Consider the following 27,606-nt stretch of genomic DNA (forward strand, 5'->3'; position numbering starts at 1 on the left):
TAGATAATATCTTTTTCATAAATCAGCAGTTAAAAGAAAAAGAAAATTATTAAGGGACAAAAGACTTGCGATCGAACACGTGCACACACAGTGGCCCCTTTAGGCACAGCTTCTTCATCATCGAAGTCCTCATCGATGATCATTTCAGGAATGGGTATTCTTTTCGGTGCTTCCAGAGTTTCTTTCTGTGTAGCTGAAAGTGTAGGTGCGAATATTAGACTAACTCATCGATCAGGGCAGACGATTCCACTTACCTCCAAGTCGAAGTATTTGCGCCCGATATTCTCCAGCGTTGTCGCTATCAACTTGGTCCTCCCAGTGTACAACATACACTGTTTTGCTGTCGAAATCCGTCTCGTGCTCCGGATGAAAATTGCGGATGTCATCAACTCGAGCGACATACCGGCGAATGTTATGCGTATGGTCGTGATCGAGAAACAGAACTAAGGCATACATATTGCAAAACAAATCGTATGTACACAACGTGTTAAAATGCGTGCTGCCCACTACCGACTGGAGACGACTAGAACGGCGTGGATTGTGGATCGCTCAGCTCAGCCACGCACAGCCATCCGACCAAGAGATCTGAATTCGTTTACGCGCACAAACTGAATATGCAGTGATAACGTTATCAAAGACGTGGCCTAAGGGAGTGAAAATTTTTAACGCAGATTTGGTGCTGGGTATCAAAATAAAAACATATAATTCTGTTTAGTTGCTTTTGTAATTTAGCTGCTTCATAGCCGGCGCCATGCAGATCTTAAGAAGTTTGCGCCAGTGAACGGGTTTGCAAGTCGTGTCCTCAAATATTTTAGCTCAAGCGCACACTTCGCCTCTTTCTTTAAATATTTCGAAATGTTTAAATCGCAGTGCGAATTGTAGCCTGTTCCGCCGTCATGTCTAAGCGGCGCAAGCTCTCGTTAAAGCCATTCTTTGAAGGGAACGAGCGGCCGAGGTCAACGCGGTACAGGGCGTCTCGCGCCGTGCCGAACACCAGCGAACTGCAAAGCATGATGTCGGACTGCGTTCCTGCTTCTGACGAACCCGCTGGGAATTCAACAGTTTGCGTAAACGACTGGTCGAACGAGGAATTCGACGAGTGCGAAGATTTTGGGCAGAGCATCCACGAGGAACGCCATGCACAGAACGCAAAGGAAAATTATGAAGGTGAAGATAATGGCTTCCAGTCATTTCCTAGTCTAAGCTCCGATTTCTCGGCAGAAGACATCGTGACCCTAGTCATGGACTTTGCGGTCAACTTTGATTTATCGTGGACACAAGTAGCGCACTTGATGAAGCTAGTCAGTTTTTTACTCAAAAGAAACGATCTCCCAGACACAAAGTTCCCTTTGAAGAAGTTTGCGGGGATCTCGACTGAAAGCATGGCCTTTCATTTCTACTGCCCTGAATGTGTGTGCCTTCTTGGCGAATGTGACGGAAACCTCAAGAAAAGGAGAGAAATGCAAGCAACATGTGCTCAGTGCAAGCAGCTGTATACAGGAGATACCCTTACGGCGCAAGGAAGCTTTGTCAGTCTTCCCATGGGGCAGCAGATCGCTTCAATTCTATCATCTGCAAAAATTTCCAGGGCGCTGAAAAACTCTTTAGATGTACTGTCACATCGTTCAGAGGCCGCCTTCATGACAGACATCGCAGCCGGAAGTTTGTATCAGCAGCAACGCAACGATCTCGGTCTCGGTGCTATGGACTTGACCATGACGATAAACTCTGATGGAAATCCGGTTTCCAACTCGTCAAAGTTTTCAATATGGCCCATTCAGACGATAGTTAATGAGTTGCCTCCAGGATTGCAGTCCAAAAATCTTACAGTTGCCATGCTGTGGTACGGCCAGTGCCATCCAGATATGACATTGGTGCTGGAGGCATTCGCCAAGCAAATGGACTCTCTCGCCGAGACTGTGATCAACTGGACGTGTGATGGAGAGACCTTTCCCTCAAAAGGGAGTAATTCCTTCTATTTGTTTTTGTAATTTTCATCTGGAAAACGTAAAGGCACATCATCTATCCCTCCACACAATTCCACGACCAAAAAATGAAGGAACACATTTAAAAAGTCTAAGGACGATGGGATTGAAAATACTTATTGTTGCACTAGCTTTGTTTTTATTTTTGGAAGCGCCATTTGTGTAATCTGATTTCGACTGCTGTATAACATGTCAAAAACTAACCAATCTACAAAATAACGTTTTATTTTTCAGGTGAGTCGCAAAATTGAATTGCGATTCTTCTTGTTAGTTAGTTTATTCCAATGAATAATGTTATTGTTGTCAAAAGACCAATTGTCAACACATAAGCTTTCGAGCCAAGTCTAATATACCAGTGTCACACGGCCACATGCAATCACCATTGAGCCCGATTCGGATAGAAATTCTGGACAACAGTTCGCACCCTCGCGCAGCTTGCGCAAAGAGGCCGATCTTGACCGAGAAATTCTATCCCAACTGGGCTCAACTGCAATTGAAAGCGCACCATATTAAAACCATATGACAGCTTCTCATTTTTACATCAAATACCTTATTTTCCTTTTTCGGTCTTTACAGGTCTACTGTTTAACTGGTACGGCTCATGCCCCTGTCATGGCTCTGATGTAGACCACGGTCCAGTATAATGGATACTTTGGGTGTGGCTGGTGTTTGCACCCTGGCAAGTGCATTGAAGGTAAGAAAACCCACTTTTATACAAAAACATCTAGCTGACTGCATTTTAATCTGTCTATGGGTTTTACCATCAGTATTTTGCCACTGTAATTTGATGTCTGCGTTCTTATTTCCTCTACATAAATTTGTGTTTTGAGTATTCTTTTTGCGAAGTAGTTTTGCGTTAAGGTTAGTGAAATACCAGCCTTTCTTTTTTCTTTACTTGTACAAACATTTTAAAAGCTTAATGTGAACTTCACATCAGCATGCACTGACGTGGCTGTTGGGAGTGCCACATGTATTCAGGAATATTAGTACAAGTGGGAATATGTATTATTTATTGCAGCAAAGGCTTATTTGCCTACCAGTTATTTTGTACCTAATTTATTTTCTTTATATTTATTTGGCAGGAACAGTCAAGTATCCTGTCAACGCCACCGGTGTGCCCGACAGGACTAAAGAATGAATGATTGAGGACATGGCTGAAGCTCACAGAAGTGGAGTGAATGTTCGGGGAGTGAAGGGGCTATCCCCACTGATAAAATTGCTGGGATTTGATATTGTGTGGGGCTTCACCCATGACTACATGCACTGTGTTTTGCTTGGAGTGACACGCCAGTTTATGGAGTTGTGGTTGTCTAGTGTTGGGGCTCCGTATTACATTGGATCACCTCAATGTGTTAGGGCAATTGATCAAAGGCTGTGTGCCATAAAGCCACCACAGTGCATCACACGCCTGCTGAGATCTGTTCAACTGAGAAAGTTTTGGAAGGCAAGTGAGTGGCAGCAGTGGCTTTTGTATTTCAGCCTTGTGTGTGTTCATGGAATGTTGCCAGGCGAGTACATGAAGCACTTCAGCCTGCTGGTAAAAGCAGTGTACCTTCTACTTGCAGATACTGTCTTACCTGAAGACAGAAGGCAGAGCACATAACGCCTTGTGCAATTTGTTGTTAACGTTCAATTACTTTAGTCCAAAAAAGAAATGACACCAAATGTGCATTTATTGCAACATCTTGCAAAAAGTGCTACGATGCAAAGGCCACTTTGGGCACACTCTTGCTTTGTTTTCGAAGCAGGAGTAGGCCAGATTAAAAAATTCATTACTTCTGCAAAGGGGGTGCCTCATCAGGTGATGAACAGAGTGCTAATGGCCAACAAAGTGGGTGCATACAAGGCAACTGCAAGGCCAAGTTAAAGATTTTGTGTGCTGGGATATGCGCGAGGACGAATCGCTCGCCCATTTAGGCAAACAGAGGCTTGACAGTGTGTCTCTTCGTAGATTAATCGAGGCACAGGTCCCTCAGCAGATCACTGGCCCTGTTGAGGAACATGACAGAGTTCGTATCTCTGGGCATGTGTTCCACAATGAACAACACCAAAGGCCTGACAGAACCGACTGCACAGCTGTACGACTGCCAAACAATATGCATGCAAATGTACAGCATACTGTCTCAGCGAGCTGCCGGGACAGAAAGAGAATTTACTTCGTATCGAAGAGCTATGTTAGTTCTCTCTCTTTTGGCACAACACACATTCCGAGCGTTCAAAAGTGGGTGGCAGAGAAGGTCATACAGGTTGACAATAAAACAGCTGCATGCCTTTGGATTGAGTGTGATGGAATGCTATTTTGTTTGCAATCTCGTCAATCGTTTCCAGTAGTACATTTTTTACTTCACTTATGCTTACACTTCGCTTTTTATGAAATAACTTTAAATGTAAGCACAATCTGTGAGTACGCTTGCTATGAGCTGCATAGATATTGTTACAGAACAAAATTGGAAGTGCCCTTCCACTATGTGAAGAAGCGTAACCAGCGAAGCTGTGTATGTGGTGCCCTTAATGACAAACTGCACCTCCGCCGCGGGTCGGCCCGGCATTGCACTATCCTCGGGATCGGCCCACATATGGGGAGTGCTTAATGCCTGCTTCACCTCCGCCCCGGTCGCCGATGTGATGCTTAGAACATTTAATGTCATGGTTTTCAGGAAATTAGTATTCAGCAAAGTTTAAACTAGCTACAACATCCCTTTTAAAACTTACAATGTGTGTGTTGTTCAGTTCTTCTGGATAAATTGTTGAATGTTAATAACAAATGAGCGTTACTTCCTGTGGTAACTTTGAATGTTACTAATAAAAGTTTCGGAAAACATCCTTTAGTACAACGCTAAAGACCATGCGGCTGGCAAGTTCACACTGTAGCGCCTTTCGACATTGATGTCATCAACTTGACGAGTTCTGCGGTCCTGGGACTTCCTGTGATGTCCCCCGAGCTCTGTTGACATTACCGATCGGGACGTTTGTGCATAGAGCATGATGGGAGACGATACTACTTTGTTGCCAGGCTGTTTGTCAGATGCAGTTACCAGGTGGCATGCTGAAGAGATTTCGCTTTTCAACTTTATTTCAGACATGTTACTGCGGCTTATGTGGTCTCAACACGGAAAACTGAATAATTATTGGTGCGGTTACTTTCTACAGCATGAATATTTCGCTGACCATAAATGTGAAATAAAATTCTATCATTAGAATTAACCTAGAGCAAGATTGTAAAATCAGTGACCTTAAAACCATGCTGCATGCTTAGGAAATGAATTGCAATTTATATGTTTCGGCTCTTCTACCTTCAGTATGCCACTACGACATGGTACATGAAAACTAATAAACTTGTTCACTGAAAGCTATTTAGAACCGCTTTGTTACTTGCATGTAAAAGGATGTCTTATCGTCAGGACCATTTCTAAGGTCACTGTACATTTTTCCAGGCTATCTCTTCGACTGAATTCTGTGTGGAAATACATGATTCCTGGTTGTGCTATATTATGTCCTCCTAGAACTTGTATTCTGTGTAATTGTTTATTCATTCTTTCTTCCCTTGTACAAGAGTACTTTATTTTGCATGATCATGTTTGCTTTGTTGGCATTATTTCGTATTGTTTGTGTATTCACGGTGGTATTTCGCATTGTTTGATATTTCATATTTCAATAATATAATTTGTTTTGTCTACTACCTGAGAGGATGTCCCTCTACAGCTTTATGCTCAAGGAACTCCGTCTATATCTTCAATTTTATTACACACATTAGCAGCGTAATAAAACATGATTCTGATTCTGAAAAGTTTATCTATCTAAAGCCGCCCACATGCATTTCATGGTAATGTCAGTGCTGTACTTATTAAAGGTAGTGCTTTTTCTCACGCAGGATAAAAAAATTTAAACAAACGTCCTGAAGCGATGTTTGTGCCCCTAATAACGTTTTCCCTGAAGCATTCAGAAACCTGGAACTGCAACCAGTGACATGAATATTTGGGGTAGAACACCATCTAAAACACTTCTTGAACATTTTTCTCTTTGCTTCCAAGTTTCTTTTTTTGTCAGTGTTTATTCTTTGATATATTGTGTTTGCATTGAACAAGCAGTGTTTTGGTAATCTGTTCCTTATGTATGAAGAGTATTTAGGCACAGTCTCTTTTACATTGTATATTTTTGTATGGATTTACTCATGTAACCCCTGCTCATGTGCCTTTGGACAAATGTAGTCACATAAATAAAAATTTTCGGCTGTTCATCAACACATCACATGCTTTTTTTTCCTTTCAAACATGCAATTAATGAGCCTGAAGCATTTGATCTCAATGTGTAGACAGCTTCCATAAAAACCTCACAAAATGATATAATAAAACATTTTCGGCAAATCACTGGAGTTGCTATATATAAATAGTATGTATAGATTTTAATTATGGTACTAATCAAAGATATGTTGGCACACATACAAGGACAGACATATAGATGTATGTCTTGACACAGGGCTGGCCCTTTCTGAAATTTGACAGATACCTAGCCTTCGATTAAACTGAAAATATATTTGTTCCCCCTGTACTACTATTTTCCTTGCTCCCGCAGAAGAAAAACTGCATACAGGGGCCTTGACAATGCGGGTTCATCTGCAAATATTAGATACATCACCTCTTGCCCCTCTATTCAAGAACGCAACCTAAGTTGCAGCCCATGTTTGACTTGATTTAAATTATGCCTGTTTTGAATTCACTGGAAGAATCGCAATGACCATCCTGGGCACGTTATACCAGTCGTCAAAGTCAAGCACGGGCTCCAACTTAAGTTGCATTCTTGAATGCGCAGTTTATGTTTCACAATAAAATAATATGCACTTTTTCTCAATTTGAATATGCTAAGATCATTAAATGGCAACTTTCATAGTGCATGTGTCAGTTCCATCTAGATGCATGTAGAATACTACTATCTATACAGGAATAAGAACTACCCATTTTGAGATTGATAAAGTGAAGTTACAGGTTAACTGCTTAATGTAAACTGTGATACGATACGCCCATTTAGCTACCAACTGGGAACATTTACTGCTCATCTGGTCTATTACCTGAAAATTTCATGGCCAGCTGGTGCCCAACTGTTGAGCCAGTTGATTTCTACTTGGTCCAACTAGGACCAGTTGCTGGCCAACTGGTCTGTACATGGAAACAACATATCCAGTTGGCTCATAGCTGGAACCAGTTGGTTTCCACTCAGCCTCCAACTGGAACCAGTTCGTTACCACTTTGCCTCCAACTGGGACCACCACTTGCTTCCCAGTAGGCACCCAGTAGAGTACCAGTTGTATGTCAACTGGGACCATTTGATTACCAGATAAAACCACTTAATACCAGTTATAACCACTTGAGTTCCCAGTTCAGGATTTTCACTAGGAAAGTGTTGAAAAATGACTTCCTGAAAAGGCCATGCACCGAAGATGAGTGGAAAGATGCAATCGCAGGTTTCAATCAAAAATGGAATTTTCCAAACTGCGTTCGAGCCATGAATGGGAAGCATGTACTAATTAGAAGCCAGCGAATTCTGGAACAGTGTACAGAAATTGCAAGAAGAGCTTCAGCATTATATTGTTTGCAGTCGTTGATACCAACTACAAGTTCTTGTACACGGAAGTTGGTGCACCCGGCTCACAAGGAGATGCGGGCGTCCGGCAAACGACGCCGCTACAAACACGTGTATCAAACATGACGGCTGCTCTTCAGAACTTGTGAAGGCGGCAAGCTCGCCCGGTGTGCTCCTGCCACGCGTGTTCTTCGCAGATGACGCGATCTCTATAGGAAAAAACTTGTTGAAGCCCTATGGGGGCTCTTCCTTAACAGAAGAGAAGACAATCTTTAATTACAGGTAAGTTACGCCTCTATACTGACATGACACTATCTGAAATGTAAAGGTGATATCTAACGTGTGGTAACTCCGGAATTGTCGCAGTTATGAAATAATAGAAAGCTTCGAGATGACCTAGTGTAATTAATGCAGTTGCTGGGCTGTGGCAAGCAAACCAGTGGGCAAACCAAGCCTGCTATCATCTTCTCCAGTGGTGTAACAGATATGAAACAACATAACGATTTGTGTTTACATTGCAGGTTGTCCAGGGCTCAGCGTGTCGTTGAGAATGCCTTTAGAGTACTTGCAAATCGGTTCATATTTCTGCACACTGCAATCAACGCTAAGCCCGAAAGGGTGATAGCGATGGTAAATGCCGCATGTGTACTGCATAACTTTCTCGCCACTGACTTGCACTCTATAGACGACCGCACGCCAAGTTTCATCCTAGACGCCAGCGCTCGTTTCTCCCCTGGCGGAGCGATTTCATCTCCAACGGGTGTAGGTTTCCGTCGCCGCTTCCCTTCGCGGTCGCACCCGCGTTCAGTTCGCGCTGCGCGCGAAACGTCTCTTGTTTGCGACGGCGCCTCTTCGGATGACCAGAAATTATTATTGTGTTGTTAACTGTCACGACAGCAATGTAAACATGAAAGGGTTGATGCCACCAGTGAAATTCTGCCGATTCACAAGAAAATGGTACGAAAGAAGCAGACGACAGACATGGATTACTGCGGTGCGCCGAGCGAAGTAAACAACTGGCAAACGAAGCGAGCTCGTTCATTGATCACTCCTGAGTCTATGACGGTTTCTATATGTAACCCACGTGAATTTAATAATTACTCGGTACATAATCCTTTTATTCATATAAAAACTTTAAGTTCAACGAGCGCTTGTCCTGTCTTCTTTCTCGTGTTTCGTTTGTGTGTGCGCTGCCCAAGAATGGAAACCACGTCTGTTGTATGCGCTAGCAGTGGCCGAAGTTCACGCGTGCCGAGAAATTGAATATGTGCATGATGCATTGAACATGACCGTAGTTCATTCCCGCTTAACCACTGCACCGATCGATCGGGTTACTGGTCGATACACACCCGCGTCTTGGTCGCGCCGGCATTGCTGAAGCAGGAATGATTAATAGTTCTTTCAACTTCCGTCTCTTGAGTACTGTTAAAAAATGGCCAAGCTGTCTACATTGCTGCCTCTATTCCATATTGTAGGGGAAGTACTAGTTAAAGTTGTGTGCGCATGTCGTACTTGTGCTTACAGCGATATATCTTGTTTATTTCCGCACAGTGTCGATAGAAGTCCGTTGTCGCCATCAGAGACAACACGGATTTGTAGCAGACATAATGTGAGAAACTGCAAAAATGACTTTAGCTCGTAGGTGCCGTATGTATGTGCCGCATCGTATGTGCTGACGATTTTGCTGGCGGCACATACGATGTCTTTTCCAATTACCTGCTCAGCGTCACTTCCATGGTTAAGCAGACGCTGCCCTTTCGCCGCATTGCAGCCATAAAAATAATCGTCAAGCGTACCGATCTTCTTAAAGGCAAATATAGCGTGTGCAGTTTGTTTCCCAGTAAGGGGAAAACTCGGAACGTATTGCATCGCGATGCGGCAAGCAATGGAGTCGTGCGGCGGCAGCAGCTTGAGCAGGCGCACACGCTTGAGGGGCGGTGTCGTGATCTGCGTCGTCTGCTACGGCGGCGCGCGCTGGCCGCATTTTCGGGAAGCGTGGTACTGTCAGGGGCAGTGCACCGATTTCATCGGTACTGCGGGAACTGAGCTGATATTCTTTACTAAACTTTGTGCGTCGCCAAACTCTGATCCTTCATTGGCGATAATGGAGTTCCACAAACTTCTTGTGACAGCATAGTCCATTTGTTCTTTCGAAAGGCCGGAGTACTGAGCGCGTGCACATATATTTCTTCACTGTGTGTGCTACCGTAATGAGCAGTGACAAAACGCATCAAGATGTGCGCGCAACGTGCTCAGTCTTTGTTTGACTCGAAAGGAAAACAAAGCACTCAACAATGGGAGTCGAACACGGTGAAACAAACGGACACGATTAAATGAACGTTTTAGGTTCAGACAATGAGCTGGAAGTGATTTTTCTCGACAATCATTCGCTACACCAGACAGACCCTGCCCGCCGGTGGGGAATTGGACACGTCACGCTCGGAACTTCAGTTAGTATCTCGTCATGTCCCCAGCGGCAGCGATGACAGCGCTCATCCTGGAAGGCAGTGAAGTGTAGAATGACTTGATCAGGGATGTGTTCATTCGCAGCAAGTCTCAGTCGCTGACGATGGTGGATCGAAGCCTATCCTCGGGCGACTGATAGAGGGGATGTTGCGCCTGCGATACTTTCAACGAGCCCCAGACATTTTAAATGATGTTGGCGCCCGGGGATTGAGGCGGCCGCTCCAAGAGAGTGACTGCGCGCTCTTCTAGCAGTTCTTGCACAGCACGAGCAGTGTGGATCGGCGTCCTATCGCGTTAGAATATACAGTCGCCTTCTAGAAACGGGCCGTCAAGAATGTATGGAATCAGTACGTCGTCTATGACTGCCATGCAGCGATGAACTTACATTCGAGGCGTATCAGTAGGCGTCGCGCGACGCTTAGCAAAGAATACCGGCTCATTTCACGCAGTAACGATGTGATCGGCGCCCTGCACCTGACAGTAGAACGTTTCTCGACAATGCCGCCAGCGCGCGCCGCCGTAGCAGACGACGCCGTTCAAGATCCTGCCCCTCGAGCATCTGCGCGAGCTGCTGCCGCCGCCTGACTCAAGCGCTCGCCGCATCGCGATGCAATGCGCTTCGAGATTTCCCCTAAATGTGAAACACACTGTACACCGCCCTTCGAAGGAAATGTCCACGCGCACACATCGCGCGCGGCACGAAACGTGCCAAACACGCGCAGTGCGGGAGGCAATCAAGGAGGCGCGAACGAGAGATGGGAGAGGGGTACCACCCGCTAATAGAATTTTGCTTCGCATGCGGCGCTCTCAACGCAGGCGCAGCAGCGCCGCTCTCGGTGCCGTTCTTGTCTATTGACTCGAGTGCTGAGATGTCTACCGGATCATTGTTCTCTGCACAACCCAGTTCCCGTGGAAGAATTAATGCTGTTGGTTCTGCAGTGCGAGAGAGTTTATATGCATGTTTAAATGGCAGGGGTGCTGTGTCATGGCAGCAGCAATCAGCGCACTTGGATGCAAACGCATACAGAAGTCCTTAAGATTGTATGAAGACAATGCAAGGCGCACTTGTATTATGCCATATCATGCATTAAACTTGTTTCGTGAAATTGAACGTGCTGTCTATATTAAAAGGGAAAAATCTTCTAGCGCCCTGCCAAATAGTCGGCATATTGCACTATGGGAATGGCAAGTGAACTGCTACAATGCAAATAAAAAGTTACACTGAGTTTCTTTCTCAGTCTGAAAAAAAATGAAAGTAAACAACTCTCTAATAACTTCTCATTTGAGATGATCGCATTCAAGCTTCCTCACTCGGTCCTGTCCACATAATTTTCCAGTGTCTTCAAGATGGTGGTTTGGCATGCAATAATTTGAGCCTTTGGAATGAGGCGCATGTGCGCAGCAACTAACTTTCCAAAGTATTCAGCTGCATCTTCGTATTGTGAAGCTTTTGCTGGCTGGTCCATGCTGGTCGCTATCTTTTGTAGCACATTCTGCCTTTGTGTCCACATATCAGCTGATGACATAGCAGATCGTCGTCTCTTCCTGCCCGTTATTGAGCGGAAGCTTACAGCAGTTGCCTTGCCAATCGGTACGTCGACCACAGTACTGCCGTCATCGTCCAGCGCTGTGGTCTTTGTATCCGTAGCATCTGGAGTCTCTTCATTGACTTGGGTTGTCTGCAGTAAGAAAAATAATGTATTGCACTTCCCCAATTAATCAGTTTCTTTTCAGGCAATAACATAAGGATTGTTTGCTATCAAAACCTGCATACTAAGAATCTGCAAGCAATAAGTTATTACTACAGCGCACAAACAAAAATGAAAAATTTGAACGTACGCGCCAAAATTATCATATATCATCTACACCCAACAGCATTTGGAGATACTTCAATATGCTTAACAAGATATGTTAATGGACACGTATTACGGCATGTTGCTATTGTAACATCTTACTGAAGCTAAGCGCACGTTAAATAACGCATATCTTCTAATATTTCATCTAGCAGAAACGGTTTATCACACAGACGAAAAAAGGAAATTTATCTCTGAGCTCTCCAGCATAGCTTGGTGAGTTTCACCACTCACCGAACGCCGGCAGGGCACTTTCGCCGCGTCCAGAAACTTCAAGATGTTATAGAAGCGCTAACAGCCTCGGTAAACGTCGGACCATGCTATTCCGCTCTTCGTCGTCTCCACCTTCTTTTTCTCCAAGCGGTAGGTGCGCCTTTGGTCGAAGAAACGTCGTAGGGCTTCTGTGAAGGAAACGATATTTATTAGTACCACATGAAAATTTTGCCGTGTTGTTATGTCAGTCGCCATGTCATCATAGGACATGACATTGAGTATCCCAGTGCATCTTTCTGATGGTGTGAATATCGATCGTCCTTTAGATTACAACTGGGCCAACTTGTTCGTTTCCTTCGTATTTTTTTTTGCTCTCTTCCTTTTTCTGATTCATATGTCTAGCACAAGAACACATATTATTTTTGTCTTAAATTAGTGTTTGCAGAAGTACGTCCACCTGCTTGGTCTGTATAGACTGCCATATGCAAAAATAAATAAATACAAATAAATAAATCACTTTGTCGTGGGAACGACGTCACACGTATAGACAACGTTTATTATTCAACAACGCCTTCCACTTTACAGTACACAGACATACGTGCTATTCTTCGACGGCTACTTCCGTGTTCCCTTTCGCCGCAATATTGCGTATGGCTAGCGTCGGTGGCCAGAGATGTCGGCATCCGATCGTAACACCGTTTGGTATCTGTGCCACGGGCGCTTGATCAAACCTTGCGTTTTTATCGAGCGACAGTACGTCTGCTGCAACAGCATGTTTGGCAGTAAGCAAACCAATCCTGTCGCTCCTAGACGTCGACGTGTCCAACGCTATGTACACGAAGTCTATCCACGTGACAGCGCCACAATATATGTATAGTATAGAATATATGTATATATGTATATGTATAGAAGGTAGTTGCCGCGAACTGGTGAGAAGTTGCTCTTTACTAGTAGGTTGTTTTGAAGGGAGAACGAGGACAATCCTCGCTTAAATGCCCTAGCGACAACGTCGGTGTGCCCTTCCATATACTCGACGAGGCTTTTTAGCTCCGCGTCTGCTGTTGGTGGGTTTGCTGCTGAGCGAGGTCTTCCAAACTTATAATTCCAAGGAAAGCGTCGCCATCCTCGTCATATTGCGGCGGTGGGTCAATATGGGCGCGTGATAGGCAATCGGCATCAGAGTGTTTTCGTCCGGACTTGTAGGTTACAGTGATATCATATTCTTGCAGTCTGGGGCTCCACCGCACCAGCCGTCCTAAAGGATCATCTAAATTCGCTAGCCAAGACAACGCGTGATGGTCACTGATGACTTTGAACGACCTGCCATATAGGTAAAGGCGAAATTTTAGGTATATAGGCAAAGGCGAAACAGCGGCTGGCTAGCATAAGATATCACCCGTTTAAGTCCACTTTCTTCTGGACTAGGACGGCACCGAGGTCTAGGCTACTGGCGTCAGTGCGGATTTCGGTATCGGCGTCCTCGTCGAAGTGCGCAAGTACCGGCAGCGACTGCATGCGTCGTTTGAATTCGTGAAATGCGTTGGCCTGCGGCGTTTCCCATTTGAACTTGACGTCACATTTTGTTAGATGTGTCAGTGGCTCAGCGATGCGTGAAAAGTCCTTGACAACGCGCATATAGTAGGCACACATGCCAAGGAATCTACGCACTGCCTCCTTGTCGATGGGCTGCCGGGAATTTGCGATGGGAGCTGTCTCCTGCGGATCAGGCAGGACTCCAGATTTGCTGATGACGTGGCCTAGAAACAGAAGCTCATCGTACTCGAAGCGGCACTTTTCCGGCTTCAGAGTATGCCCTGATGATTTGATGGCCTCTAGTACTGTCGCAAGCCGCGTAAGGTGATTGTCGAAATTCCCGGCGAAGACGACGACGTCACCCAAGTAAACAAGACAGGTCTGCCACTTCAATCCTGCTAAAACCGTGTGCATCGCGTGCTGGAACGTTGCAGGCGCCGAGCACAGTCCAAATGGCATACCCTTGAACTCATAGAGGCCGTCTGGCGTGATGAAGGCGGTCTCTTCGCGATCCCTTTCGACGACTTCTATTTGCCAGTAGTCAGACTTGAGGTACATCGACGAGAAGTATTTTTCGGTGCAGAGCCGATCCAATGCGTCGTCTATCCGTGGGAGGTGGTATACGTCCTTCTTCGTGATCATTTTCAGTCGACAATAATCGACGCAGAAACGTAGGGTTTCGTCCTTTTTCTTCACCAAGACTGCAGGAGAGGCCCGCGGACTTTTCGACGGCTGGATGATGTCCCCGTGCAGCACTTGTCTTATAGCTTCACGTTCTCGCGTTGAAACTAGGTAAGGGCTCTGGCGGAGTGGTCGAGCGCACTCTTCGGTTATTATGCGATGCTTTGCGAGTGGTGTTCGTCGAATCCCGAATGACGTCAACAAGCCCTCTTTGCATTGTTGGAGAAGAGTTTTGAGCTGTTGCTGCTTGCTCATGGGGAGACTTGGATTGATGTCGAATTCTGGTTCGGGAACTGTGGCCGTCGATGTGGATGTGGCAGAATTTGAGATGACAAAGGCATTGCTGGTTTCCACAATTTCCTCCATGTACGCGATTGTCGTGCCCTTGTTGATGTGCTTGAACTCCACGCTGAAGTTGGTTAGCATCACTTGCGTTTCCCCTCCGTGCAGTCGAGGGATCCGTTTTGGGACACAAATTTCACGGTCGACCAGTAGACGTCCGTGAGCCTCGATGACACTTTCTACGTCAGCGGGTGTTTCAGTGCCAACGGAAATAATAATGCTGGTGCGCGGCGAGATGCTCACCTGATTTTAGAACGCACTCAAGGCATGGTGACTACAAGAGCTCTCCGGTAGTATGGCTTGATCTTTCGACATCGTTATCGATTTCCACTTCATGTCTGTGATGGCGCCGTGTTGGTTTAGGAAGTCCATGCCGAGAATGGAGCCTCGTGAACACTGTTGGAGGATAACGATGGTGGAAGGGTAAGTCCGGTCATGAGCGGTATTTCTTGCCGTGCAGATTCCAGTCGACCTAATGAGGTGTCCTCCAGCGGTCCGATAATGAGGGCCTTCCCACGCAGTCTTTGGTTTCTTCAACTAAGCGCCGCTGTGTCTGCTCATTAGGGAATAATCGGCCCCTGTGTCCACTAAGGCGGTGACTGCGTGGCCGTCGATAAGCACGTCGAGATCGGTGGTTCTTTGTCTTGTGTTGCAGTTAGGTCTTGGCGTCGGATCATGGCTGCGTCGTGTTGAACTGAAGCTGGAACACCGCGTCGTCAAGTCGTCTTTCGTCGATGTAGTTTTGGCTTCCTGACTTCGTTGGGGCAGCGGCGTGTCGCTATCATGTCGTCGAGATGGTCTTTTCGTCGTCTTCGTCGGAGGCGGAGGATCTTCGTCAGTTCGACGAACAGCAACCGCACCTCCATCGGTTGCTGCTTTTAGTTTTCTGGATATGGGCTCGCAGAGTGGCCCCGGGCTGGACCACTGTATGACGGCTCTGCGGCGACAGGTAGCGGCCTGGTGATGGCAAACGGGACGGTCATCGAAGGCTCCACTGAGTAGCAGCAAGGTAGACGGCAATATCGTGAGGGCATTCACCTTGCTGCTGGCGCGGAGCATTGACGGCGAACCCTCGTAGTCCCATTTCGCGGTATGGGCATTGGCGGTAGATATGTCCGGCTTCTTAGCAGTGATCGCAGAGATAGTGGTGGTCGGGGGCGCGCCTAATGTTCGTCTTCCTCGGGTGGTTGCGCTGGTCGACGGGTGGGCGTTACAGCACCCTGGCGCGGTCGCGGAGGGTACCTTGACGACGGGCGACTGCGGCGTCGGTCATGGATTCCGGCACGGGAAGCGACGATTGGGGCTGCACTTCGGTAACGCCGAGTGACCGTCGAAGTATGTCCTTGACGATGTCAGTGACACCTGAGGTTGTGTGACACTTGAGGTTGCGACGAAGGAAAGATCTTGTGCAGTTCTTCGCGCACAATGAGCCTGATGGTCTCTTGGAGATCACCGGAGCCCATTGATTAGATGGCGCTCTGCGGCATGAGCACGTGGCGTTTACATTTGCTAGTTCACATATCTAGAGTTTTCTTAATCATCGTTTCCTCTGTCAAGAACTCAGGTACGTTCTTCGGTGGGTTTCGGATCACTTCGGCAAAAAGTCCTTGCTTTACGCCTCACATGAAGAAACGCACTTTTTTCTCTTCGGACATTCCCGGATCGCCGTGCCGGAAAAGATGAGTCATCTCTTCCGTGAAGATGGTGATGGTCTCATTGGGTAGTTGGCCACAGGTTTCCATCAGAACTTCTACCCTTTCTTTTCGGACAAAGCCCGTGAACGTGCTCAGCAAGTTACTGCGGAACAGGTCCCATGTTGTAAGGGTGTAATAATGGTTCTCGAACCAAGTCCTCACGGCATCTTCCAAGGAGAAGTACACATTTCGTGGTTTATTCTCACAGGTTTAGTTCTTGAAGGTCGAGATCTTTTCGAAGGTTTCGAGCCACGTTTCCGGATCCTCCGAGGTAGCTCCACAGAAGGTAGGGGGCTCCCTGGTTTGTTGAAGCACGATGGTTGACACTAGGGCTGCCACTGTGGTTGCCGTGGCCACAACTTTCTTGGACTTCTCAGGTAGAAGTCCGTGCTCCGAAGGCAGCTTTTGTAGCCGGTGGCTTGCTCGATGGTCCGGAACTACGTTAGTGTTTTCTTTGCGGTCCAGGCTTGGGTCACGGCTTGTTGGGGGCGTCCGGTACATAAACGAAAACCACCTCCACCAGATGTCACGTGGCAGTGCCGTGTAAAGAACACTGTAGCAATACTGTTGAAGAGGAAACTAACTTTTCCAGGGCGAACCTGTACAATAAAAAGGATACATTTATAGAACGGCGAGAGCGGCGAACACAGTTGACGATCGTCAAAATCTGATCAGCGGGTCAAACGCGTCGGCTTTTATACATCCGTCGTTGAATGTTCCAGACTAATCGCTGGGAACCGCGTGTCTTCCACAAAGTTCTACACCATTCCCGTCACACGATGAAATCAAATTACACAAGGTTTGGTAAAAACAGACAGCGGATAGGACCATCGATAACTTTCCAGAAATTTCCGATAGATGCAAGCGCGTCCTGCGCTGTGCGATAACATTTGTTAAGCGGTGTAAACGCGGTCACCCAACAAAGATAAACAAGTACACGTGTCAGCAGTTAACACTTCAAGTGTTCTTTTCTAGATATTCAAGAGCTCCAGAAGATATGTTCGAAAAATGGCAAAATTTGACATTACTTGGAAGTAAACTGTCATCAGTTGAAAGCGGAAGAAATGTGAACGCTCATAAAATGACATACTCATTTCTTCTCACCAGGAACTTAAGATCGTGTATATATATAGCTTGACAGTCTGTTCTGTGTAGAACACAATGCTATAAAATTCGCTTGTAACTCACTGTCAGGAAAGAATTGGAACAGTAACGTTTCTTTGAATGCACTTACTGCTTTGGCACAAATTATTGCTTCAAGCATGCAGGACCCAGATGTGCACGATTTTCGAGAAGCAGAACAGAAATATAGAGATTGGAAGCCCTCCAGAGAATGGTAGGACGTGAGGTATTTTATTTGGCATTGATGAGAAAAAGAAGCATTGTATTTACAAACCATACTGTATAAACAAAACTACATATTATACACCTCAACTTTTAATAGTTCAAAGTTTTCACTTTGCCTTCGTGTCAGACAATTTGTCGTTTGCTGTTTTGCACAAGCTGCTTAGAAGCGTGTTTGCTGCTGCACTCAAAGTCTAATGCATGATTTCTTGTCGAGCATGCTAATTAACATATAAATCCAGGTCATCAATATCATGGAGGATGCCACACACAAGAGCCACTAATACTTCTTTCTGCTTATGAAGTGCAAAGAATCGAGCGACTAAGCGTGGACTTCTAAGCTTGTGGAACACTATCTCTATGACAAGCAGAGCATTTGAAACAAGTTCGAGCGGAAACTTCGCCCTATTCCTGGTGATGCTCGTAATGTCTATCTCTGCATCATCTCTGGTCAGCTTTTTTTGCATGATTGGCACAACAGTTCCTTTAGAGCTGCATGAGCGCAGTAACCCGCAACATATGCCACAGCTGGAAGCCTTGCCACTTGCTCCTAAATATCGCTGTTAAAAATTAAATAGGAGGTTTTACGTGCCAAAAGCACTTTCTGAATATGTGGCACGCCGTAGTAGAGAACTGGACATTTCGACCACCTAGGGTTTTTTTTAACGTGCACCTAAATCTGAGTACACGGGTGTTTTCGCACTTCGCCCCCATCGAAATGTGGCCGCCGTGGCCGGGATTCAATCCCGCGTCCTCGTGCTTCGCAGCCTATCACCATAGCCACCATGCAAGCACGGCGGGTGATATCTCTGTCACTTACTATGACATCAAACTGGTTTAACAGCGTGTTGGCACTAACGATAGGAACACCGCATAGCATGTCAATGTCTGGCGACTCGGGCACTTCCTGTAACGGCAGCTTTGTAGCAGACTTGAAAATTTGTCTAATTGACACATTATAGTTGGTACCAGACAACTGACGGTATCGACCACAGAGATCCTTGGGAGAATCTATTTGATGCACATGTATATATGGTCTGCCTGTATTTAAACCCTCCCTGTAAGAACCCTCAGCAGAGGGTTGACAGTATGAAGAAATAAAGTCAAATAAACTTGTCAACCGCAAATTTTTCAAGCAAAGTTCTTCAAGGCCGTAGATAGTGATCTCGTGGAGTGCGGGAGTTGTGTGACATAAAGACTGAGTGCGTTTTCCTTGTCAAATGTCCCGCGTCATGATTCAAACGTTCTGAGGAGTCTAGCCACTGCACTATTTTCTCCAGGAACTATAACTGGGGGCGAGATGTCGAGGTTACATGTTTTGCAGCTCGTCTGAAAACCGCTGGCCCTTTCGCGGAGTCTTTAACGTAGACAATATTCCACCATGTTAGCAGCGTGTTGATGTACTGAGCCGTGGTATCAGCATACTGAAGGTTGCTATTACGAACTGTGCTACAGTTGATGAATTGAAGATTCTTAATGCGAATTTTACATTTTGCCTCCATGTTAGAAGGATTTAAGGCCTTCAATGACAATGTCGGAACAATCTTCAAAAGCTCATTTTGTTCAGACTCATGCAGTTCACATAAATGGCTGAATGATGCTGTCGAAACTTTCAGTTTGGGGTCTGTACTTTTTCGATCTGTGAAGTACATCCACCTTTTTGCATTGTATTGGTTCATCGAGTTATTTGTGACACTTTTCAACAAGTGCACAGGGTCTCCGACAAAAAACAAAGGCTGTCATTTGTCAGCTGGATGTTGATAAACTATCTTTAGTCTCGGGGGGCTTGAAACAACGACATTGTTTTCTGTTGTTAGGATTATTGTCAGAAATGATAGCAATCACTTTAAACTCTCTATGCACAAGCTTGAAAACTAGAATTCGCAAAAATTCATGCAAGCATTTTGCATCAATAGTAGCTACCGGCAAAATATGCACAGCATCCTTGTGATTAGAAACGAGACTGAGTCGTAAGGAGATTCGCTCTTTTTGCCGGGCTTGCACTGTTGACCGCTGCGCCTGTTATTGTTCCAGCTTTGAAATCAAAGTATGACTGAATGTGCATTTTATCCATCATTAAAGATACTATCTTTTGATGTTCTTTCATTGTGGTAGCAACCTTCGTACCATATGACAGAAAACAGGAGTTCTGCTATTCTGTGGTTGGGCTAGCTCGTTGAGCGAAGCAGAGACGTCTTATTGTTTCACGATGTGGCAACTTTACCTTCAATGAGCCTCTCAGGAATCGGTATGCGTGAGGCGAAATGCTGTAGAGGAGACTTGCAAATACCAGAAGTGTGCTCTAGTGTTAAGGATGAGCTCCTCTTGGGATTTTACGATCTTCACGGTGTCCAGGTGCCATCCGTGTTACAGATGCTGCTAATCTTTTCATATCAAATCCTCCAACAGTACCATCACGATTGCAAGCAGTTGATGAGCTCACTGAACATTGTTGGAAGAATGAGGAGTACGCAGAAACTCAACATGATGAAGAATGTCCCTTAGTCCTGCAACTGTGCAGGCACACTGAGCCCATCAATTCCACAATGTGCGTTTCCCTAAATTACGCTTCCAAACTCATGGTATCTCGAACTATCACTGATAAATGCACAGAGGCGCCCTAAACTACTGTCAAATCCAGGAATACAACCTTCGAGTCAATGATGATCAGAGGCCAAAACAGTGAGGTGTTAGAGCTTGGCAGAGCATGAAGGAATTCTGAAAAGTTTGTAATGTTGTTCTGCTTATCTTGCTGTTGTTTTCTTCCATGTATTCTTCCATGGCAATGCTGAGCGATTTGTCCTGAACACATTTTCTTTTATCCTCCGGAACCTCCCGAATGCATGTATTTTTGCGAGCGAGGTATTGCGGGCAATTCAGGAACACACTCGGTACCGCATCCTGCTTCAGCCGGAAGACATTCACCGGCACTTCAATGATCTTCCCCGACTTGATGTCCATGTGGTCTGACGTTTCAACGTAGTCGTTGGTCACAAACTGCAACTCGCAGAGCTGAAATGCAAGAAAAAAATTAAAGATATGTGGGAACGTGTTTTAGAATGCCTAAAACGTAAACGCCTTGGGTTTTCGATACGACAAAAGGAGTATGATCAGGTTTCAGGGTCCGACAACGGAGGCAGGCCAATTCAGCGGGTGCGGGATACGTTCAGCCGTAACAACGCGCATTCAGTTAGTAAAAAGCCCTTGTATAGTTCCGAAACATGTGGACTTGCAGGCTCGCTTCTCCTGCATAGTTCGACTTCCAGTTGGGAGCGCAGCAGCAGCTGGGCATTCTTGCAGTTCATTCACGTGCAAAAACAAAGCCCGAAATGAAAAATATACATCTTGCAGACATAAAAAGGACACATTCTCACACGCGAGCGATCCAACGACATGTGAACGGGCGACTCCGACGGCCAACTCCGACCACTGTGACCAAAACATGCAACGAAATCCGATAGACGCATGAAAATATGGCTGCTTAATATCGTTTAAACGATGTGGTGTGCCACTTTTCCAGAATAAAATTGACTAATTAAAACCGAATAGTTAAATGCTGTAACCTTTGGTAATATTTGCCCCCGAATTATTAGAAACACTAAAAAATGGCTTGTTTCGATTCTAGTTAAAGTCACCGCTGAAGTCACTGTGAGCCATCCATACCTGTTCTTGTCCTAACTTGTCCAGCCTGCCCGCTCAATTGAGGTTTGCGCCGTGGCGTGCGTCTTCATGTCGTACGAAATCCTTCACGTGACTTGATCCTAAGTGCTTAGGGACAGGATCGTTTAAGAACTTTTGAGGAGGTGCAATGGTGGCGCCCAGGTCAGGCCCCACACACTCTCTAGCTCCAGCGGTCACCACTGAGGATGAAAAATCAACCGCGGCGCGTTCCAGCATGAAGCGCGCAAGTGGAGCTACTGTAATTTGGTCGTATACTTCAATTCAGAATTTTTCTGCTTAGGTCGGCGCTCAACGCCACTGAATATTTGGTTTGTAAATGTACATATATTAACCAAGAAACTAAGTAACATGCAATTGTGTTACGAATAAGCAGAGCATTGTTTTATTGGACTTATGGTTAGGACGGCTGTGCTTTATAACTTGAGTAAAGGCGTTGAGGCATCACTGAAGTGTGACAAGCAGTAGCCCACTGGTATCGAGTAGCCGTGTATCGATTCGAATTTTACAGAGGTAATATTTGCGTACGGTGTGGTCGTTTCTTTGGGCAGCATCTCGCAGGTTCGTTTTAATCGGAGAACAATAATGTGTCAGCCTGTTTATGCATACAACGTTCTATAGCTGCCGCAAAGCGAGAGTACTTAAAGACGGTGAATTTTACCAGCTGGGGGCGGTATTTGTGGCATAACGGCTCAATGACTTCCATGGTTAGTGATCTGCCGCGTCTGGCCACATAAAGTCGTGTTTCTTGAAAAAAAAATGTGCTAGCTAGCGTAACATTTCATATCTGTAGCTGAGCACAGTCTGTTTGGAGGCTACCCACGAAAGCGGATTAACTTTGCAGCCTCTGGGCGTGTGCACCGTAGATTAAAAAACACTGCTTCACATCCTGTACTTCGGATTTCTTGGAGTGCAAGGTGTATTAAACTGATTCCTGTAGTCATTTCTTAAAAGTAGAAAATATTAATAATCATATTCCTAAAGTTATTGCTCTTTAAAGGCATTTCAAACGAGGCTCTTGTTATTTTGCCACTATGCTTAAGTTCCCAACACGGAGTCTGACGTTAATAATAAATAGTTTTGCCTGTTTTTGCACAAAGGATGCACTGCGATAAATTCACTGCAGATTGGTGGAAAATGTACTGCCGTTGATAGTTAGATCATTTAGTCAGCAGCACTTGAGACATAATGTAATGACTGTGCTTATTACCTAGTATTTGGCAGAAAAAATTGTCATCTAATTGAGGCTTCACTATGCACAGCCCACACAAAGGCACAAATTTAAAAAAAAATGCGCGCACAAAACTGTGTTGTGTGTGTGTGCTCTTCTGTCATGGAGTGTTTAGTGCACTGTTCTTAGTCATACATGGATCACAAAGTCACTTACACTTACACCTTAGTGATTGAGGATCTTTTTTCTTCTGACTCCAGCGTCCTAGAGGCTGCTGATTTTTGCTGATCCTTTGGACTCTATTGTCTCAGGGCATACTAGACATCAGTGAATGTTCCACCACTGGAAGCAAGATCAAGAAGCCAATGTTCTCACAAGGTATGTTTCTGAACACTTCAACTAGAACCATGGTTTGTTGATTTATTTGACTAACTATTGGTTCAAAATTACTTGCACGTTTGTCATAGCTTCATTTCACACGGACAAAGTAGAGATTAGTAGAAGTAGAAAGTAGAGACAAAGGAGAGCCCACGCCAATCCATAAGAAGCTCAACGGTCACCATAGTAACACCATAGGCACGAAGAAGCAGCCTGCAATTTTGTATCGTACCGAGCGGGAATCCTAAAATTTTACATACAAGCTTACTTGAATTTAAGGGCATTTTATGACAACTGGAGAAATAACATGTTTAGTGCCGACTTGTTTCTTTTCAATTCGTTATAGCGAAGATGACCAGTACAGAAACAATTAGCAAGCTTGCTAATGCACAAACTCTGTCATCTGCTCTTTGGAAATAAGCTTGACGGTCATTCCCACCAGGTGTCACATGCTCACTCGCAAGAATTTGTTACACGAGAATACAAGGAATTTTAAACAATCAAATGCACCGAATGCAATCTTCAGGAAATGCTACTACAAGTTAACTGAAACTCTGCCAGTCACTGTTCATTTTATTTTTTTTATTTAAAATACCCTCATGGCCATGTAGCACGAAAGAGGGGAGTGGTTACAAAGTAGTACAGTAAAGCAAGCCAACAAGCGCAGTGAGTTGTGGTCATATAATAATTATTCTGATTATACAATGTTAGCTACAGCTTTGTAAAATGTTTGTTATGGGTGATGGCTACGATACTTGAGGGGAGGTACTTACATTCCTGAGATGTACGCGAAATCTAAAATTTAAAGAAAGACTTCGTGTAACATGAATTAATTCTTACCTTACTGTGATGGTCCACGCAGTTTGAAATGTACTGAGACCGCAATATGAAGTGGACGTGAAGTGCCATGTGATGGAAAATTCTTGTGAAATAGCGAAAGACGGGTGACATTACGACGTTTAGCTACTGGAATAAGTGCTTGGTTAGTTTTCCTTCAGGTTATACTCGCAATACCGTTATAATTAGAATGAAACGAGTAGAGCTATTTTTTACTAGTTCAAGTGAAGTAATAAGATTACGCGAAGAGGTTCCCATATTGCAAATGCATATTCAAGTTTCGAGAGTATTAGAGTCTTCGAAATCTCTAGTTTAAAACTTTTGTTAACTAGCGAACGACGGCAGCATTACCGCGGTTAGCTAGGGTAATAAGCGCTAGGTTATTTTTCATTGAGGTTATACTCGCAGTACCGTTATAACTAGAAAGAAACGAATAGAGTTAATTTCACTACTTTAAGTAACGCTACTGGGATCCCGTATTACGGATGCATGTTGAAGTTTTGAACGCATTAGAGTCTTGTAAAGCTGTAGCTTAAATGTAGATGGTGCTTTGAAAAAGTTGCATGGTAAGTACCGGAACATAGGATTAACATTGTTTATGATGTAGTTTATCCTAATAGCCCACTTTAGTTTATTTGTAATATGTACGGCAAGATATTTAAATGACATGACAAAATCCAATGGAATGCTAGGATGGCAAGTGTTAGGATTAGAATTACATATACATACGCGCATTATTTGAAATTCATTAATTACAAATGTTTCATGTACAGTTTGCATGAAATCAATAACTAGGCTTGCCGTGCATCGTAAGAGATAGCTAGAAAAGGTGTGCACACACAACCATCCTATTCCACACTTCTCAAACGGACAAGTCACTAAAAACAATTTTTCTTTCTCTTCAAACAACAGATGCTAAATCTGAGCACAGTGTGTCCCCAAAAAGCACTTTTTTTTCGAAATATGCTCGGAGCAAGTTCAGCTCAGCGTTCAGTCAATCAACAGTGGGCGGGCAAAGGAAGCCTCAGTGTAGGAACTTGTCTTCGTCCCGACCCTCACAAACATGTTTGCTTGCTGAAACGTTGGCTGCAGGCTGAGGCTTTCCTTGCTGAGCTTTGTTTCTGAGTTTCCTTGCAACCTCTTTGCCTTGTTTGAAAACACAAACCGAGACGTTTTTTCAGCATGAAAACATAAATTGGATTTGTCAAGGATCCGTCAGCATTAATCGTGCTTGCTTAACTCTTTATTTAGTGTCCTTGTTTATTCACAGGATATTTCCAGAAGTCCTTGTTAGCACTGTTGTCTCCATAACGTTCCTTGCCAGCATTCCACATGTTTCAAAGCCTCTTCTGCGCACACCTTAACAACAAATGGGCAGCAGAAGTGTCAAGAGCTGCCAATGTGTGCAGTAAAATATAGCCTAACGTTTTTTTTTTCGCTACACTACGGGCCTCCCTGCAATGTGTTACGCAAAGAATGTGATATTGCAGCTCGAGCCTATTTTGCTTAGAGTACATGTTTGCCGAGCACTTTTTATGTCTCTTTTTTTAATCTAGCTGAAATCATCGAACGCAGACAATATACATATAGTATAAAACATGTCAACCAGCACTGTACGTAACTACCAGTACGAAGGTAGCCCGGCATAAGTATTGTTGTCTGAAGCTTCGCTCTGCCTACTTTAGCGACTCGCCAAACACGATGAGAAAACTTCGTTCGCTTTCAGCTTTCAATTCCACTGAATAAGTTTGTGTCTGTGTTTCTGCGTACTGTAAACTTAGTGACGAACAGCATTAAGTCCACCTAACCTCTACGAAAATTGTAAGCATGCACTGCTTCAATCACCATTGCCAATAAACAATGTAAGCTTGCTTGTTTCAAGTGTTTATTTGCCAGTTGAGGCCTCTAGGTTACCTGGTGACATCATAAAGATATCTTTAGTCTTGATGGAGTACCGTACACACGATTGCCGCCCGGAAAGCGGTAACAATACGCCCAAAACCAACGAGCGAGCAGCGCGGCCAACCACACCAGCCGCTACCGCAGCGGCTGGATTGCTCACCACATAATGATTATGATATTAGTTTTGGTTTTGTCAGCGCCATCTCTCGGTCGTATAGCTTAGTTCACAACGCCACCACTACTCTTATTTCCGTTGCACTGTGGAAGGTACAGCTTCCCTTGTCTAAGTTTATGCAGGTGTTCTGTGGCCAAGTTGGTCTGTAGTGGTCTGTGGCCAATTGATGCACGATTCCTAGTTCCAGCATGTGCTCAAACTCATGGCGAGTAATTTTTAGCAGGTCTGCAGCTAGGCAACGTGAGTGAGCATGCAATGGCAGGTGTACCCGCAGACAAATACATAAATAACTCACTGTATTTAAGGCTTCATACACCGTGTGTCTCACTAGCACATCCATTATAGGGGATCAGCCAAGAATGAGCACATACCCAGTTGCACATACCCTGTGCCTAGGTTACCATACAACATACTACGCCATACAACAACCAGCAGTAGATGTGTACGTACCCAGTGACCCAAGTTATCACAACCTATGTATGGCAGGAAAACGACGGCACATTCCATGTCCTGGAGAAGCGGCAAAGAGTGTGACGTTTAAAATACTGGAAACAATAAAAGAGGATGACGTGCAGGGAGCTGATGGTGCAAGGTACTGTACAGTCAAAAAATATTCAAACAAAGGAAAAACAACAGAGTTGTGATAACCTTCGGGCACCCTGAAAACCCACATTTCCGATATTTTTGTACAAGCAGTGGGTTCTCTTCTGCGGGAACCTTTTTCCGTAACAGTGATCTCTAGCTATCCTGCTTTGTGTTAGCCGATTCCCCAATATGCATGTAGATTTCTTAACAGTACCACGCTACGGTGGCATCTGGTGCCCCTGACCATGTTTCCCTACCCATGGCAGACATCCTGTTAAACTAAGAGTGCCGATTATCTGCTCTTTCCATTGCATGGCCTGTCCAAATCCACTTCTGTTACTCTCAACCAGTATATTGACTACACTCATTTGCTGTCTAATAAGTACTGTAGCATTCTTGTCTCATCATGTTAAACCTGCCATAGTCTTATCCACCACGCATTGCGTGGTCCGGTATTCAAGTTTCCTTGTTATCCACCAAGTTTCAGCGCTGCAGCTTAGTGCTGGTAGAATGCACTGATTGTGTAGTTTTCTCTTCTAAGATAATAATAGACTGAACCAGGCACACCCATACATTCTCATTTAGGGTTATCCTCATGATCCAGCTCCACTGCGACTACTTCCCCCAGGCACACACTTCTACAACAGGTTCAAGAGGCTGTTTGCCAACCAAGGTGTCATGACAAAGAAAATGTCAATACAGGATTATGGCACCAAACAGGTAAACATGGCCATTTGAAAAAGTGCATGGCTGCATAAGAGGCACAAGCAGGTGGTATTGCGAACATAAGAACATCAGACGTGTCGGCACTGTGTCCAGCAACATCTACAGATGCTTTATTGTGCTGGTCTGGGTCCCACCCACTTTCACAATTGATATCACCTGACGACATTGCTTGGCAAGGCGCCATCACTGTTGACAACCAGGACTAGCACAGGGCTTCTCATCTAGCCTTGTCTGGCCTAGTCTATAGCCGTCAAATAAGCAGCACGGGTTCACGAGACATGTCAGTGAGCATGGCGTGTTAAATCGCGCCGACTCCCCCAGATGATTACGGTCAATTCACACCGACAGTAGTACTGCAACCATATTCACTACCGCATGCTCTGCTCCTGCTGTCAGTTTTGAAGATTCAGATATAGTGCTGCTGCTGTAAGCATCTATAACATAATGCAAAAACAGTTACTCTTGT

The 27,606-nt window shown here is 44.9% G+C and overlaps 2 pseudogenes; both read left to right on the top strand.

Moving 5' to 3' along the window:
- The first annotated feature begins 2,985 nt into the window (after nt 1–2,985).
- LOC139057771 (uncharacterized) lies at nt 2,986–6,230 on the top strand (annotated as a pseudogene).
- LOC139057772 (uncharacterized) lies at nt 4,831–15,652 on the top strand (annotated as a pseudogene).
- The last annotated feature ends 11,954 nt before the right edge of the window (nt 15,653–27,606 follow it).

This window comes from Dermacentor albipictus, chromosome 3, assembly GCF_038994185.2.
Source record: "Dermacentor albipictus isolate Rhodes 1998 colony chromosome 3, USDA_Dalb.pri_finalv2, whole genome shotgun sequence".
Classification (NCBI taxonomy): domain Eukaryota; kingdom Metazoa; phylum Arthropoda; class Arachnida; order Ixodida; family Ixodidae; genus Dermacentor; species Dermacentor albipictus.